Source organism: Rhinoderma darwinii, chromosome 13 (assembly GCF_050947455.1).
Source record: "Rhinoderma darwinii isolate aRhiDar2 chromosome 13, aRhiDar2.hap1, whole genome shotgun sequence".
In the NCBI taxonomy this organism is placed as follows: domain Eukaryota; kingdom Metazoa; phylum Chordata; class Amphibia; order Anura; family Rhinodermatidae; genus Rhinoderma; species Rhinoderma darwinii.
In genome coordinates, this window is record NC_134699.1 from 50796928 (window position 1) to 50812447 (window position 15520).

The 15520-nt window shown below is 44.4% G+C and overlaps 1 long non-coding RNA gene across 2 annotated transcripts in view; it reads right to left on the reverse strand.

Moving 5' to 3' along the window:
* Window positions 1-15520, reverse strand: part of LOC142666386 (uncharacterized) — a 155313-nt gene that overhangs the window by 92686 nt on the left and 47107 nt on the right. Inside the window, exon 4 of one of the 2 annotated variants that reach the window (XR_012851675.1) lies at window positions 12034-12182. This is a non-coding gene — a long non-coding RNA (uncharacterized LOC142666386). Of the gene's footprint in view, window positions 1-10644; window positions 12183-15520 lie in introns of those variants that run through there. The other variant, XR_012851674.1, reaches the window with a different exon arrangement.

Below are 15520 nucleotides of genomic sequence, written 5' to 3' on the forward strand. Positions count from 1 at the left end.
TTCACAAAAAACTGTAACAATGTTGATTAAAAGATGAGTCATGCAGAGCATGAACAAGGCGTCGCTCTTTGCAGGAATAATATGTACACAAGACTCCGAGACCCCCGGACGAAGGCATTTCCGCCGAAACGCGCGTCGGGTCTGGCGTCTCTCTCCAGCAGGTTTAACCACATGGGTATGTAATAGCAGCTTCAATGTTTCCATGCACTGTTGCATCTTGCACATGTTACTAGCAGTTGATATAGTTTGGGACTTGCTGCTGATATAAATACATTTTGCACCTTGTGCTCTATTTACTCATTTATTTTTTCATTCATGCCCATGTACTACATAGTCTTGTGTACATATTATTCCTGCAAAGAGCGACGCCTTGTTCATGCTCTGCATGACTCATCTTTTAATCAACATTGTTAGGGCGGGTTCACACATAGCGGAATTTCACTTAAATTCCGCTGCGGACACTCCGCAGCGTTAATCCGCAGCGGAGCCGTTTCTCCATTGACTTTCACTTTAATTTAGCAGTGTTCGTTTACACGATGCGTACAATTCCGCTGCGGAGCATAGGCTGCGGAGCGGAATTTGTTGTCCGCAGCATGCTCTGTCTGTTGCGGAGCAGTGGCGGACTGGTTGCGGACTCATGGCGGAATTTCTCCATTGACTTCAATGGAGAGTCAAAATTCCGCAATGAAGTCCGCAGATCTTATGTGTGCTGCGGAGCGTATTGTTTTTACTACCATGACATTTCTTCATTCTGGCTGGACCTATGTATTTCTAGGTCTACAGCCAGACTGAGGAAGTCAATGGGGCTCCCGTAATGACGGGAGCGTTGCTAGGAGACGTCTGTAAATAGTCACTGTCCAGGGTGCTGAAAGAGTTACGCGATCGGCAGTAACTGTTTCTGCACCCGGGACAGTGACTACCGATCTCAATATACATGTATCTGTAAAAAAACATATAAGTTCATACTTACCGAGAACTCCCTGCGTCTGTCTCCAGTCCGGCCTCCCAGGATGACGTTTCAGTGTAAGTGACGGCTGCAGCCAATCACAGGCCAAGCACAGGCTGCAGCGGTCACATGGACTGGAGCGTCATCCAGGGAGGTCGGGCCGGATGCCGAAAGAAGGACGCGTCACCAAGACAACGGGCGGTAAGTATGAAATTCTTTGACTTTCACTAGGGAAAGTGCTGTCCCTTCTCTCTATCCTGCACTGAATAGGGAGAAGAGAAGCACTTTTCCTGCAGTCCGCAGCGGCCAGTCCGCATCAATTTTCTGCACATTTTGTGCAGATCCGCTGCAGAATCTGCAACGCAGATTCTGTGCGGCATTGATGCGGACAGTTGCGGAGGAATTCCGCCATGTGTGGTCATGCCCTTACAGTTTTTTGTGAATAAAGTTTGTATTTTCTCCATTATATATTGTCATGTGTTAATTGAACCCCACATCCTGTAGGTTTTATGTCAATTGGTAGGGTCAATGCACCAAGGTTACTTGGCGTACATATCGTTCCTGTCTATACATGAACTTATATACTGACTTTACATGTATTTTGACAGGACTTTCCTGAATGTACCAATAGGTCTGTACCGGTTTCTTTAATTGACTGGTTCCAATTGGAATTAGACCTCCATGCTTTTTTTCGCAGGATAAAATTGAAAACGTTTTTCTGTGATCATACTGTAGTTCAGGAGAATACAGCATCCTGTGAATTTGCTTTAGGCAAAGTGGGTCTTTTTAAAAAATCAGGGTGGCAACCACATGTCTGTGAACCTATCATAGAAGCAATCGTCACTATTGTCAAACAGAATTTGCATTGATTAAGGGAGGAATTTGGGGAAGCATCGTTACTACATCCCAATTTGACCAGTGCAGAGTTGATTGCTCTCAGGGATTTATCTGGCGATGTGTCACTGATGATCAAGCCAGCCGATAAAGGCAGAGCCTTGGTCGTCATGGACACATCGCTTTACCTTGATAAAATTTACAGTCAAGTCAATTGTCACGTAGGGTTCGTGGACCCACTGGGCTGTACCGCATTGGCGGTATGGCAGCTGGCCAACAGGGTGCAGGTCAGAGTCTATAGTTCATATAAGGTACCTGTGGCAGCTCGGACAGTAGCAAGGCAGGCTCGGCTGGGACTAGGCAGCAGGTAGACGTCAGGCGTGGAGTAGCAGGACAGGCGTGGTATACAGCACAGCACGGCTACAGCTCAGCATGGCACTAGATCAGGATACTGATTACATATGAAACGGGACCCGGCCGAAGTGAGTGGACCCATGGCTGCGGCCGTCAGGAGGTGAGTGAACCTGATGGCCCACAGCCAAGGAAGGATATGACATCAATGATATGTTAAAAGGTGTCTGGGGACCCTAAATTTTGGATCCAACGTAGGATTGCACACATACTTCAAAATGCGTTGGCTGTGGAGATCATAAACAATGCTCTATTTGAGTTTCTTGTCGTGAGACACATCCTGTTACCCCCGTTATTTATGGTCTCCCTAAGATGCACAAATGTCTACATAAACCACAGGGACGCCCCATTGTATCAGGGAGGGACTCCATTTTCAATCCCATAGCAGTGATTCTTGACAAAACACTTAGGGGTTATGCCATTTCCGCAACATCTTGCATCCAGGACACTACCGACTTTATTTTTTAAATCAAACCAGTTTTTATTGATATTACAACATACATTAAAAATCTCATGTACATCAACTCAATTCCAACAGTCAATACATTTTTGGTTTTGTACATCATATACAGTTACATTTAACATAACTTCCCCTTCCCTCCATCCCATACACTCTATGTAGGAGAAAAAGTTGTGACCTCCTGTGTGCTACATTAATGGAAAGCATTTTGAGCGATTCCAGTATCTCCTCCCACTCATCATCAGTTATATTCCCCACATCCTCTTCCCATTTGCTTCTGATCTCCCCCATCGGATCTCCAAGGAATTTGGAAAGTAATGTACCATAGATCACAGAAATAATCCCTTTAGTGTCCTTTGCTCCCAGTACCTGTTCCATCACTCCCATAGTAGAGCAGCTCAAGTCCACCAACCTACCCTGGGCCTGTGCCGCGTGACGCAGCTGAAGGTATTGATAAAACATCCGATGTGGGAGACCAAACTCCTCCTGTAGCTGTGAGAACAATTTGGGACTTCCCCCCTCATATACCTGGTATACATATCTGACCCCAGCTTGTTCCCACTCCTGAAAACCGTCCAAGGTATTGAATTCCCATAAGTATGGATTGTCCCATAGAGGCATATAATTGGAGCACCCAGTAACGCCCAGTATTTTTTTGCATTCCCACCAGACCCTATGTATCAATAGCAAAGTCGGTTTCTCTTTCGCCTCCCTCCTTAGTTTATGAGACTCCATTGCCTCTAGTATATCCGTGCACCGACTCAAATAATACACCAGTTTCCCACTAGAACCCCACTCTTCCCTATTCTTCCAACCTTTAAAGTGTTGCGCTTGGGCTGCTAAATAATATATCCACGCATTTGGAATAGCTAATCCTCCCTTTTCTGTTGGTAATTGTAATTTTTCCAATTTAATCCTGGGGATCCCCCTTTTCCACACTAAGTCCCTAAACAAATTATGTATTCTCCTGAACCAGTATTTAGGCAACCACACTGGGGCATTATGCACCACATAAAGAACCTGAGGCATCAGAATCATTTTGATCAGGTTTGCTCTTCCTAGCGCTGAAAGTGGTAGCCCAAGCAATATTCTAGTCTTATCTTTTAGTTTGTCCAATAATGGTTTCACATTCAACGCAACAAAATCCTGCACCCTCACCGAGACCTTAATCCCCAGATATTTAAATTCCTTAACAAAAGGTACAGCAATTCCCCCCACCACCAGTGGCACCTCCAATGGTTTGAGTGGCAGCAATGCCGATTTGCTCCAATTAATTTGCAACCCTGAAAATTTACCAAACCGTTCCAATACCGTCATTATCACCGGCAGTGACCGAACTATCTCTCCCAGGAATAGTAGAATATCATCAGCATATAATGCTATGCGTTCCTCCAGCTCCCCACATCGAAATCCTTCTATACCCGGATGTTGCCTTACCATATTTGCCAGAGGTTCGATCGCTAGAGCGAATAATAGCGGGGAAATCCCTGACGCGTCCCCCTCTCCAGTCTAAAGGAATCTGACATCCGCCCATTGGCTCTAATCCTAGCCAACGGTTCCTTATACAGCAATTTTACCCATGTTATAAAATTACTCCCAAAACCAAACCGCTCCAGAACAGCCCACAGGTACCCCCACTCCACACTGTCAAATGCCTTAGCCGCGTCTAAGGACAACACTGCCCTACACTGTGTATCTGCAGCCTCTGTCTGCAAATTCAAGAATAATCTTCTTAACCGCTGTAGATCTTGATGGCATAAATCCCGACTGATCCGGGCCCACTACCTTAGTCACCACTCTTGTCAGCCTATTAGCAAGAACCTTTGCCAAGATTTTTACATCAGCGGACAGCAGGGATATTGGTCTATAAGAATCCGGCTGTGTTCGATCTTTCCCCTCTTTAGGAATGACCACTATTGCCGCTTCATACATAGTCTGCGGCAGTCGTCCCCTGGTAAAACTATCTTGGAACACCTCCAATAACTCTGGCAGAAGCTCCCCCCCATATGTTTTGTACAGCTCAGTAGGTATACCATCCATCCCTGGAGCCTTTTCATTTGCCATAGAACTCACTGCTTCCTGCAGTTCCTCCAAAGTAATTGGCTCCTCGAGCCACTCCTTCTCCTCCTCCCCTAAGGTAACCCACTCCATTTCCTCTAGATAGCCTGTCAGAAGATCTTCCGAATAATCTACCCTTGTGCGGTACAGCTCAGTATAAAAGGACTTCAACACACCCAGTATATCCCCCGTTTCTCCAACCAGTGTCCCCTCTTTGTCCTGCAATTGGTGGATGAACGCACCCTCCCGCTGAGGCCTAGCCATATTTGCCAACAATCTGCCCGTCATTTCCCCCTCCTCATAGTATTTTTGTTGCAAAAACAAACTTTTATTAGCTGCTTGTTCCAGCTGATGTTCCTTTAGCAATTTTAGGGCTACCTTCCACTGGGCCATCGTTTCTGCTGTATTATTAGCTACATGGTTCTCCTCGGATAACGTCACCTTTTCCAGCAGATGTTTTCCCACCTGTCGTGATCTATTCTTTATGGTCGTAATTTCCCGAATATACACCCCCCTGATATTTGCCTTCATAGCGTCCCATAAGATATCAATAGGAACCGTACCTTTATTAAACTCAAAGTACTCCTGCAAGCTCGCAGTTATTATCTCCTCCCCCACTAGTCGGATCCAGAACGGATTTAACCTCCAATGCAGTCTTAGCCCCCCTATCTGTGGACTAGTTCGGACCTTCAATATCATTGGGGAGTGATCAGACAATGACCTTGGCAAATATTCCACCCCTTCCACACACTCAATCCCTAACCCGTTACTAAACATCAAATCTATTCTAGACAGCGATCCATAAGTAGATGACACACAAGAATATTGCGTAGTAGATGGCCACTTTGCCCGCCAAACATCCGTGTACCCAACCTCCGTCATGTACTTCCCAAACCGCGTCAGAACAGCCTCTCCTACCCCCCCCCCTTTTGAAAATTTATCACGTCTTATATCCATTACATTGTTAAAATCTCCCATAAGTATAGTCTGGACCATCGGCCAACTAGCCAGCCTTTCCAACACTTCTCTTATTGGAACCACCGAGTATGGGGGAGGTACATACAGCACCACAATTATACATTCCCAATTAAACAGTTTACAATGTACCCCTACATATCTGCCCTCTCCATCTCTGAAGGAAGCCAAACAGCAAAAAGGTACATCCCTATGAACCAGGAGACTAACCCCCCTTGAGTATGTGGAATGAAAGGAGTGAAAACTGTCTCTAATCCATACCCTATGTGCCTGCTGCACAGTATCAGCGGTAAGATGCGTTTCCTGTAGTCCCATCACTCCAGCAGACTGCCCTTTCAGGAAATCGAATATAGCTCGCCGTTTTGTTGCCTCTCCCATACCTCTCACATTCCAGGACAAAAGATTTACCCTACCCCCCATCTATCCATTTCTTTTATCTGACAGAGGCCATTACCCTTGAATCCAGTGCCAATCAGAGCGTACTGCGTTTCCAACTCCCTTTCCCTCCAAAACATGTTCCTCCCTCCACCCACCTCCCTAACCCGCCCAACTTTCCATAAACTTACCCTCCAAAGAGGGCCCGGGCTGGCGAAGAAATCTCCACCGATGTGACTATTCAGCTTCCCATTCACACTGCAGAAACACATCTTTTCCCGTAATATAAACCTGAGAACCACAAACCTCCCGCCACCTTACTACCATAGAGATATAGCATTTTAGTGACTCCAACAACTGATGCTTCAATTAAACTGACATCTCTGTCTTCCCTTCAGCATTATAAACATAGAGGCTGCAGCCCCACATTAGAACAGAAAATAAATGCAGAAAAACAGTGCCTTATTCCCCTGTGCAGCTCATCCTCCTCCTTTTTTCCATAAAAAGCAGAGTCCCCTCTTCAACCATCCACCTGATGATCACACAGCAGCTTCCTCTCGATTCTGACGAAGGCGATCCTCGTTACTGTCCAGCCATCTTAACGCATCTTTTGAGTTCTCAAAGAATTGTACGGATCCCAGCGCCGCAACCCGAAGTTTCGCCGGGTACAACATGGAGTATTGAACACGCAGATTCCTCAGTCGTCGTTTGATATCCAGAAATTGCATCCTTCTTTTCTGGACCTCTACAGAAAAATCCGGGTAAAATGACACTTTCACCCCATTCACCCGTATATCTTGCTTTTCCCGGGCCTGCCGAAGAATTAAATCTCTGTCTTTATAATGAAGCAGCTTTACCAGCACAGGTCTTGGTGGCCATCCAGGTGGACCCGGGCGAGTTGGTACTCTATGGGCTCTTTCCACCGCAAACAATGGTGTCAACGACTCCTTACCAAACACCTCCAGTAGCCATTTTTCGAAATAGGAATCCGGATTGGACCCTTCCACTTTTTCGGGTATTCCCACCACCCTCACGTTATTGCGACGTAGACGATTCTCCAGGTCATCCGTTTTATATAACAGGTAAGTAACATCCACAGCTACCGCATTTACATCCCTCCTTATGGGCAGCATTCTGTCTTCCACATCACTGACTCTACCTTCCACCGCTGTTGTACGCTCCGACACCTTCTGTAGATCGTGCCGTATTATGGAAATATCCTCCTTAATTCCGCCCACCTGGCAGGTGAGTTTAGCTAGCGTGGCATTACATAGGCTTACCGCCGAAAAAACATCCGCCAGCGTGGGCCCAGGCTTATTTGAACTGTGCGAGCCTCGATCCGGCCTTCCTCCTGAGCTGCCTGCAGCATCTTCTCCATTCTCCTCCTCCTCCTCTGATTCCATCTGTGCCCGCAGCGGTTCATATCTGGACCCGGAGCAGCCTGCCTGCTCTTTCCCTCCACCTGTTATCTCTCCTCCAGCATCTGCCTTCATGGGTGTCTTTCTGGCAAAGCGCTCCAGTCGGGATGCCGCCGCCCCTCTCAGGTCCCTGCTCTCTGCAATCATGCACGTGTCGGCGCCATCTTGTAAGCCCAGCTCACCTTCCTCTGCCGCCTTAGACTTTCTTGAGCGGGTGATTACAGCCTCCAGATTCTGCAGAATCGTGTCACCAGGTTCTCCTCCTTCTCCCCTCTCTGCTCAGGTATGTCTCCGTTAGGAGAGTTCAGCCTCAGGATGTGTATCAGGATATCGGCAGCGGGAGCTCCGGTTCCTGCGTCCGCTCACATATGCCGCTAAGCCACGCCCCCCACTACCGACTTTATAGTGAAGTTATCACACATGTGGGAGCCACATTAGAGCCCATGGCGGTCCCCCTCTTTTGTATGTAAAAGGAGTCGGCGACATTGACTGGTGACATTATTTTGGCGTCTTTACACTTTCATCAACCATGATAGGGGACTTAGTGTAGTAAGGGAAGCCTTAGGTGTGTCAGTGTATTCGGAAGTAGGCACACAATTTTTGATGGACTTATTGGAGTTGGTACTTAGAGAATTATTTTCTGTTTGCCGACTCCTTTCACATAAAAAAGAGGGGGACCGCCATGGGCTCTAATGTGGCTCCCACATACGCCAACATGTTCATGGCGGCCCTCGAGGAGCGCCACGTCTATGTGTCCCACCACTTCAGTCATATACTGAGGCGGTGGTGAGACATAGATGATGTGTTCGTTATCTGGACTGGCACTATGTTACAGCTTGAGGAGTTTTTTGGGTTCCTCAACTCCATTGATGAGGATATAACATTTACGATGGAGTCCTCGATGACATGTTTACATTTCTTGGACACCCTTGTATATAGGGTGGGTCACAAATTAGTTACTGATCTATACCATAAGACCACAGATCGCAACAGTCTGTTACGATATCACAGTCAACATCCTCAACGGATGGTGGAGTCTTTACCTCTTAGCCAAATGTTAAGAGTTAAACGTATTGTAACGGAACCTCAACATCTTACATTATGTTTAGATGACATGAGCGACAAATTTGCTCAGCGTAGATACCCACTAGCCCTCCTACAGAAACAGAGGGACAAGGTGGACACTGTCGCAAGGGAACAGTTACTGACATCACGCAACAAAATATCCTCAAATAGAGTAGCGTTTGTCTCTACTTATTCTGACATCAGCTATAGGATCTCCAATATTATACGCCATGAGTGGCACAGCCTTAGGAATTTGTCTGTTGCTGTCCCTGAATTTGGTAGCCCACCGATGATGGCCTTTAGGCGTCAAAAGAATTTAAGGGACCAACTTCTACATGCGGACGTGGGGTTTTTACAAACTAACCGCCAGTTAACCCTGGCCCGCAAAAAATTGGGATGTTTTCCATGTTTGAATTGCATTAATTGCAACATCATGGAAAAGGGCAACACGTTTGTACATCCGATAAATGGTAAGGTCTTTCACATCAAACATTTTTTGACCTGTGCGTCATCCCATGTTATATATGTACTACAGTGTCCCTGTAAACTGATATTTGTGGGGGAAACCACGCAGGAATGTCGTGCATATACAAACATACACGGAACGAAAAACTTGATCTCCCGGTTTCAGCACACTTTGTCTCGGCGGGACATGTGGCCAGGTATCTGAGATTTTGGATCACTGACCACATACCCATACATCGGAGGGGTGGCGATCGAGTCTCTAGACTCAAACGTAGGGAGCTTGAGTGGATCTACAGATTAGATTCCCTACATCCACAAGGGCTTAATGTTGACTTCAAGGTCGGTGCGGTCATCAATTGATGGATACATAGATTGTGATTTTCTGTTCCCTTGATATGCCTTGTATGGTCTTCACATGTTGTCGATTTTTGTATATGAATCTGAACACACGTACAACGACGATATGTTTACTGCAATATATAAGATTTTTTTTATATTTATATATCTCTCATTTTTGTCATTTGCAGATTCTGTTTGCGGATTGGACTATCTCCTCTGTCTTTCGGAGTCCCTTTATAGCTGCTCTAGTAGTTCACATCCATGGCATCCTTTACTAAATGTATATTGTTAGATATTGACATTTGGCTCTCTTGTTATGGGGGTAGTATATTAGGAGACATTGGTTAATATTAGCATGGCGTCAACATCATATATCTCTTTGAGAATATTATCAATTATATTGGAATTGTTTGTAGAAATAAAATGGATAGGGATACAATAAAAAGTTTTTTTCTATTTTTTTTTCCACTTTTAATGTTGCACTGCTTTGGATGCCTTCACATCAAAGTTACATAGTTACATAGTTTGTACGGTTGAAAAAAAGACACATGTCCATCAAGTTCAACCAAGGGATGGGAAAGGGGAAGTTTGTTCTAGGAAATTATCTAAGCCTTTTTTAAAGCCATCATTTTCATCCTCCAGCAGTGTTACACGTTGCTCTAATTCAGTAGTCCTGGAAGTTACTTGTGCCAGGTCCGCATGCATGCGGTTAAGAGACTCTTGCACCGTTTTTTCCAGCGCTTTCTGCAGGTCTGGGGCTATCCGCTTAACCACTTCATGGGCCAGTGCTATATAATCCACTGGTGCGGGGTAAGAAGAGGCTATGGGCTCTGCTGGGATTGAAATCGGGGACTAGGACTGGGGCCGGAGCAGCTCCTCATCCTGTGAATACAGCAGGGGAGCAGTGGCGGGAAGCGCCGCCATCTTACCTCCCCTGTCTACACCCACGGATAGATCCTCCATGGCTGGCTTATGTGCGCTCCGGAGGAGGTACCGTTCCATGCAGGCACCCCCGGGTACGTTCCTGTGTGCAGGGCCGGAGTCTGTCACACGTTTTTCGCCACCGAAGTGACTTTTTCAGGTAAGCAGGCTAGTCGGGAGCGGGAGCTCAGTCATAGGCGTCCTGCATCGCCAGCACCGGAAGCCATTTTTGACGGAGTTATGACCTATATTAGCTTTATGCTAATGAGTTTCTTAATGAACAACTGGGTGTGTTTTACTTTTTGACCAAGTGGGCGTTGTGGAGAGAAGTGTATGACGCTGACCAATCAGTGACCAATCAGCGTCATACACTTCTCTCCATTCATTTATACAGCACATAGCGATATAGATATGTCCATATATACCACAACACAAAGAGATTCCACAGCAATGGACCGCAACTGGGTGCACGCCTCAATAGGACCTGGTCCGACGTTTCAGTCCAACAGGACCTTTCTCAAGCATAAAACACACATCAAGTCATAGGTATATAAAGGCTCACAGAATCAAATGTTAATCAAACAGTGATCAAGACAACAGACAGTATAAATCTAACTTCATACTATAAAAGATGCAATCTAAAAGATACAAGCATTAAATAGAGGTGATAATGCATACATATATAAAAATGGTTAAGGGACTAGTACAGCAATAGACAGTCCAAATCTCAAAAGTGTATTTAATGATATAATAACTCACCCAGTTGTGTGTAATAAAATGATTGCAGATTATCACCTGCAGAAACCGGATAGACAAGCTCCTCATGGATTCCGGCGTCCATGTGTGCATACTGCGCATGTCACTCGTGTGGGGGGAGTAAAATCACAGATACAATACATTGCGAAGTCATGCGAGATTATGTGCAATAATTCCCGCGCATGCGCAGTACGTCACTCACCGCACGGCGGCCATCTTGGCAAATAATACTAGATGTATTCCGCAGATGCGCAGTGAATAACTCTCTGTGCGGTGGCCATCTTTGAAGATGGAAAAAGATCGATCTCAAAGAAAGATCTTAAAGTTTACTGTGGGGCAAAACATTACCGGACTAGCAAAGAATCAATATTACTAGAGAAATTATCTTGAAGGGACTTTCAGTCCCCCGTTCTCCCTATCAATGCCAGCGATCACACATGTATCCCCTATCCTGTGGATTGGGGATACATGTCTTTTGTTTAATGGCAGAGCGGGGAGATACCTCCCCGCTCTGCCGTAGTATTCAGTGGCGTCCCGCTGTAGCAGCCATAGCGGCTGCTAGCGGAGCCTCCGGCCATGGTGGGGGCCCGTGCCGGCGGGCGACACGGGCCTCCTCATGCCGTGGGCCCCGTAGCAGCCGCTACAGCTGCTACGGCGGTAGTTATGCCACTGGTACTAGTACAGTGTCTATTAATAGAGCTATTCTTAATACTGAGATTTTTAGTTCTGCTTCTGGTTTTAAGTTAAATTTTAACAAATGTGATTGTCTTCTGATTGGGGATTGGTAGCCAGAACCTACTCTGAGTATACCCACTCAGAGCAGGACCGATTCTAGCTTTTCTGCTACCTGAGGCGAAAATAACAATGGCACACCCCAGATTTTGATTGACATCCCCCTGGCAGTTCTACATCACTGACAGCCTCACAACAAAAATAAATCATACCACCCATTATTGCTGCAGATCATACAGTTGACCTCAGTACTGATTAGAGGCAGAATAAATATTTACATTAAGTGACGTATTCCTCAGATTCTAGTTGTTCTTTTTCTCCCTTATTCTCCATTCGGTCCAGATCTCTATGATGACTTCTCCCGGGCACAGCCCATTTCTGCAGTTTGCCACTCAGATGTCTTCAGCTTCTCACTTTTCAAACATTTCTGCAAATATAAACGAAGATAAAATTTTCATGGTGCCACACACTACGCCCCTAAATGAAATAGTACCATACACTGCACCTGTAATTATAATAGAACAATACACTGTGTCTCCTCCCCACAGTGACCCCTGTAGATAGTGCTCCCCATAGAGCCTCCTGTAGATAGTGCCCCCCATAGAGACCCCTGTAGAGTGCCCCACATAGAGCCCCCTGTAGACAGTGCCCCACATACATAGTGCCTCCTATAGAGCGTCCTGTTGATAGTGCCCCTGTATATACCCCCTGTAGATAGTGCCCCACATACAGCCCCCTGTAGATAGTGCCCTACATAGATCCCCCTGTAGGTAGTAGCCCCTGTAGATAGTGCCCCACATATAGCGCCCCTTTTAGATACTGCTCCACATATGGCCTCCCTTGTAGACAGTGCTCGACATATAGCTGCCCCCTCAATGATAGTGCTCCACATATAGCCCCTCACACTTTTAACAGAAAAAAAAGCAACTTTACATATTCACCTAAACTCATTCCCGCGATGTCCTCTTGCAAATGCAGTCCTGCTCGCTTCTGAGCAGGTCTGCTGGGGCTGAACGAGGCAAGCGGCGCGATGACGTCATCACACTACTTGGTTAGTTGAAAGGCGCTGATTGGCAGGGTGCCTTGCCCTGTCATTCAACAACGCAAGCAGCGTGATGTCATCGCGCCGCTTACGTCATTGAAAGGCGCTGAATAGCGGTGCACGTTCCGTGCCCCTCCATTCATCACTTTTGCATGTAATTGTGTGTGTCCTATAGACGCAGGAACAATTATAGTGTGGGAGGGGATGGCAGCGGCTGAGGCAAGATGCTCATCTCGCCTCATGGACAGTGGAGCCCTGACTCAGGGAAAAAAATGTATATATTGGCATTAATTTTGACCACTCTAATAATGGTTTTACAAACTCGGACTTGGTCTTAGAGAGAATTACCCACAAAATGTCTTTCTGGTAGTTAAGACAGCTGACCATGGAGGGAAAGATTCTAATAATTGAAGCAGTTTTACTTCCTATAATATATGTTGCTATGGTTTTTCCCTCTAATGCTTTTGTATTAAAGAGGCTTATGAAGCTGGTCTTTCACTTCTTATGGGGCTCCATGTTGGAGAAATTGTGGGGAGAAGTGGTATGTAAGGGTAAAGCTAATGGCGGTAACGGGGTCCCTGATGTTAAACAGTTTTTGTATATTACGTTCTTTATGTTTTGTTTTAAGCATTTTAATAATGTGGGTGCCTTTCCAAGTTTTCTTAGGTATGCGGCAGGCCAGATTTTTAGGAAATACAATTTTTTTAAAGTTGCCTCTTAACAGTCCTGCTCTTCTATCTCTACCCAAACATTATGAAATTTTGAAAGTTATTGTATCTTTTTATAAGCTTAGGCAGGTAGATCCTCTTGGATCAAAGAAAGCGGACTGCTGCCTGTAGAAGTCAGGAGGGAATGGAAAAAAGAGGGATGTAACCACGGCGCTGCTACTCAATGAGGATGCAGAAATTAATGATAGTATTTATTAGTAGGCTACGCGTTTCAATGCCGCACCGGCATCTTCCTCAGGCCATATGAAATGCAGTTAAAACAAGGCAGATTTATAAGCACCACGCGGATAAAAAAGGCGCCAATGTAATCAGGGTCAGGGGGCAACAATGACGTAATCAGTTACACAGATCTCCAGTTTAACAGAAAAAGGTGTCTAAAAATGACATTAATGTTTAAACAAACACCAAAATTGACACATCGTAATATTTACAAATTAGTTTAAAAAAAATGAATTAGTAAAAAAGTGAAAACATCGGGAAAGACAGCCCGCACATAGAGATGCCCGAAAAATGGCGCCCGCTAAACGAAAAGACAATTACTATAATAGGGGCAGCTGAAAAATGTCTGAAAATGAAATATAAAATACGTAATAATTAATCAATAGGATCTAAAGATGAAAATTACTTATGTGTACATTTAGTTAGGTCGAAAACCTGTAAGTATATTGAATAATCAATGAATATATTAGAATAAATATAATTAAAATTACAACTATCATAAGCCTAAAAATGTGTGAAACATATATCTGCAATATTATAGAGAAAAAAGCAGCGCCCGTCAAAAGACCAGCTGTGCAACCACATCGCCGCCCGAGAATCAGAACCATGGACAGCTCAGGGAATGAGAAATAACCGGATCAAAGAACAAAGGTTGTAATGTGAACACGAACCATTACACCATTGTACTACTAAAATATAATAATGAATAAGATGGAAAGCAGTAAACAAATGCATAAATTTACATTTTGTAAAGTCCAGAAACCTCTTAGCATAATGAATAATCAATGAATATGTTTAATATACTTATATAATGAATATATTTAAAAGGATGTAATTAAAACTACCATGCATGGAAAAGATGCAGACCAATGGCTGCACTAATACAAAGAAAAACGCAGAAACCCGGCAATAAACCAAACAGGCTCCCACGTAGCCGTTCAAAAATCAGAACCGCGGACAGCTCCGGAGAACAAGAAAGCCGGACTAAAAGAGGTTTGTAATGTGTACATACACCATTACACTTCAGAAAGAACATGATGCCAATCACAGTAGAAATAAGAAGGCAATACATAGAAAAAAAATAAAATAAATATATATATATATATATATATATATATATATATATATATATGATATAAATATAAACACACATAAATCTCTCTCTAGTCTCTCGAGTTTAACATAGAAGAAATGACTTGGTGTGACCGTTTGGGATTTCGGCAGCAGCACTCTTCACGATCTACATCTTTTTCGAAGTGATTGACCTATCCAGCTGTGGTAAGCATCCATTCGTCATACTTTGACTATCTGATTGGGCTTACTCACACTATGTGGCGCCGTGTTTCTTTCTTTGTTTTATCAGGAGGGAATGGAGGAAATCTTGAGTTTTTTCACTGACAAGTGTAAGGTATAGAAAGAACGCTAAACTGAAAATCGACCCTAATTGAGTATTATAAACCAGAAGGTATAAAATATAATTTTATTGATTAAAAATTAAAACAACAAAGTACAACTGAAAATATGCAAAGCTGAAACAACAATAAAGCTGGTACACATGCGGTAAGTAACCACTCTCTGCACTGATGAGCCAAACAGTATCAAAATTTAACAAGCAGGTCACATCAATACCCCAGTTTTATTTAAATTTAGAGTGACAATAATAATGTATCTAGTCAAAGAAGGTAATCAGTTTACACAGTGCTGGATGATGAAGTATCTCTTATCTAAGAAATTCACAGCCATAGTCATAGATACAATACAAGTTTCAAAAGCACA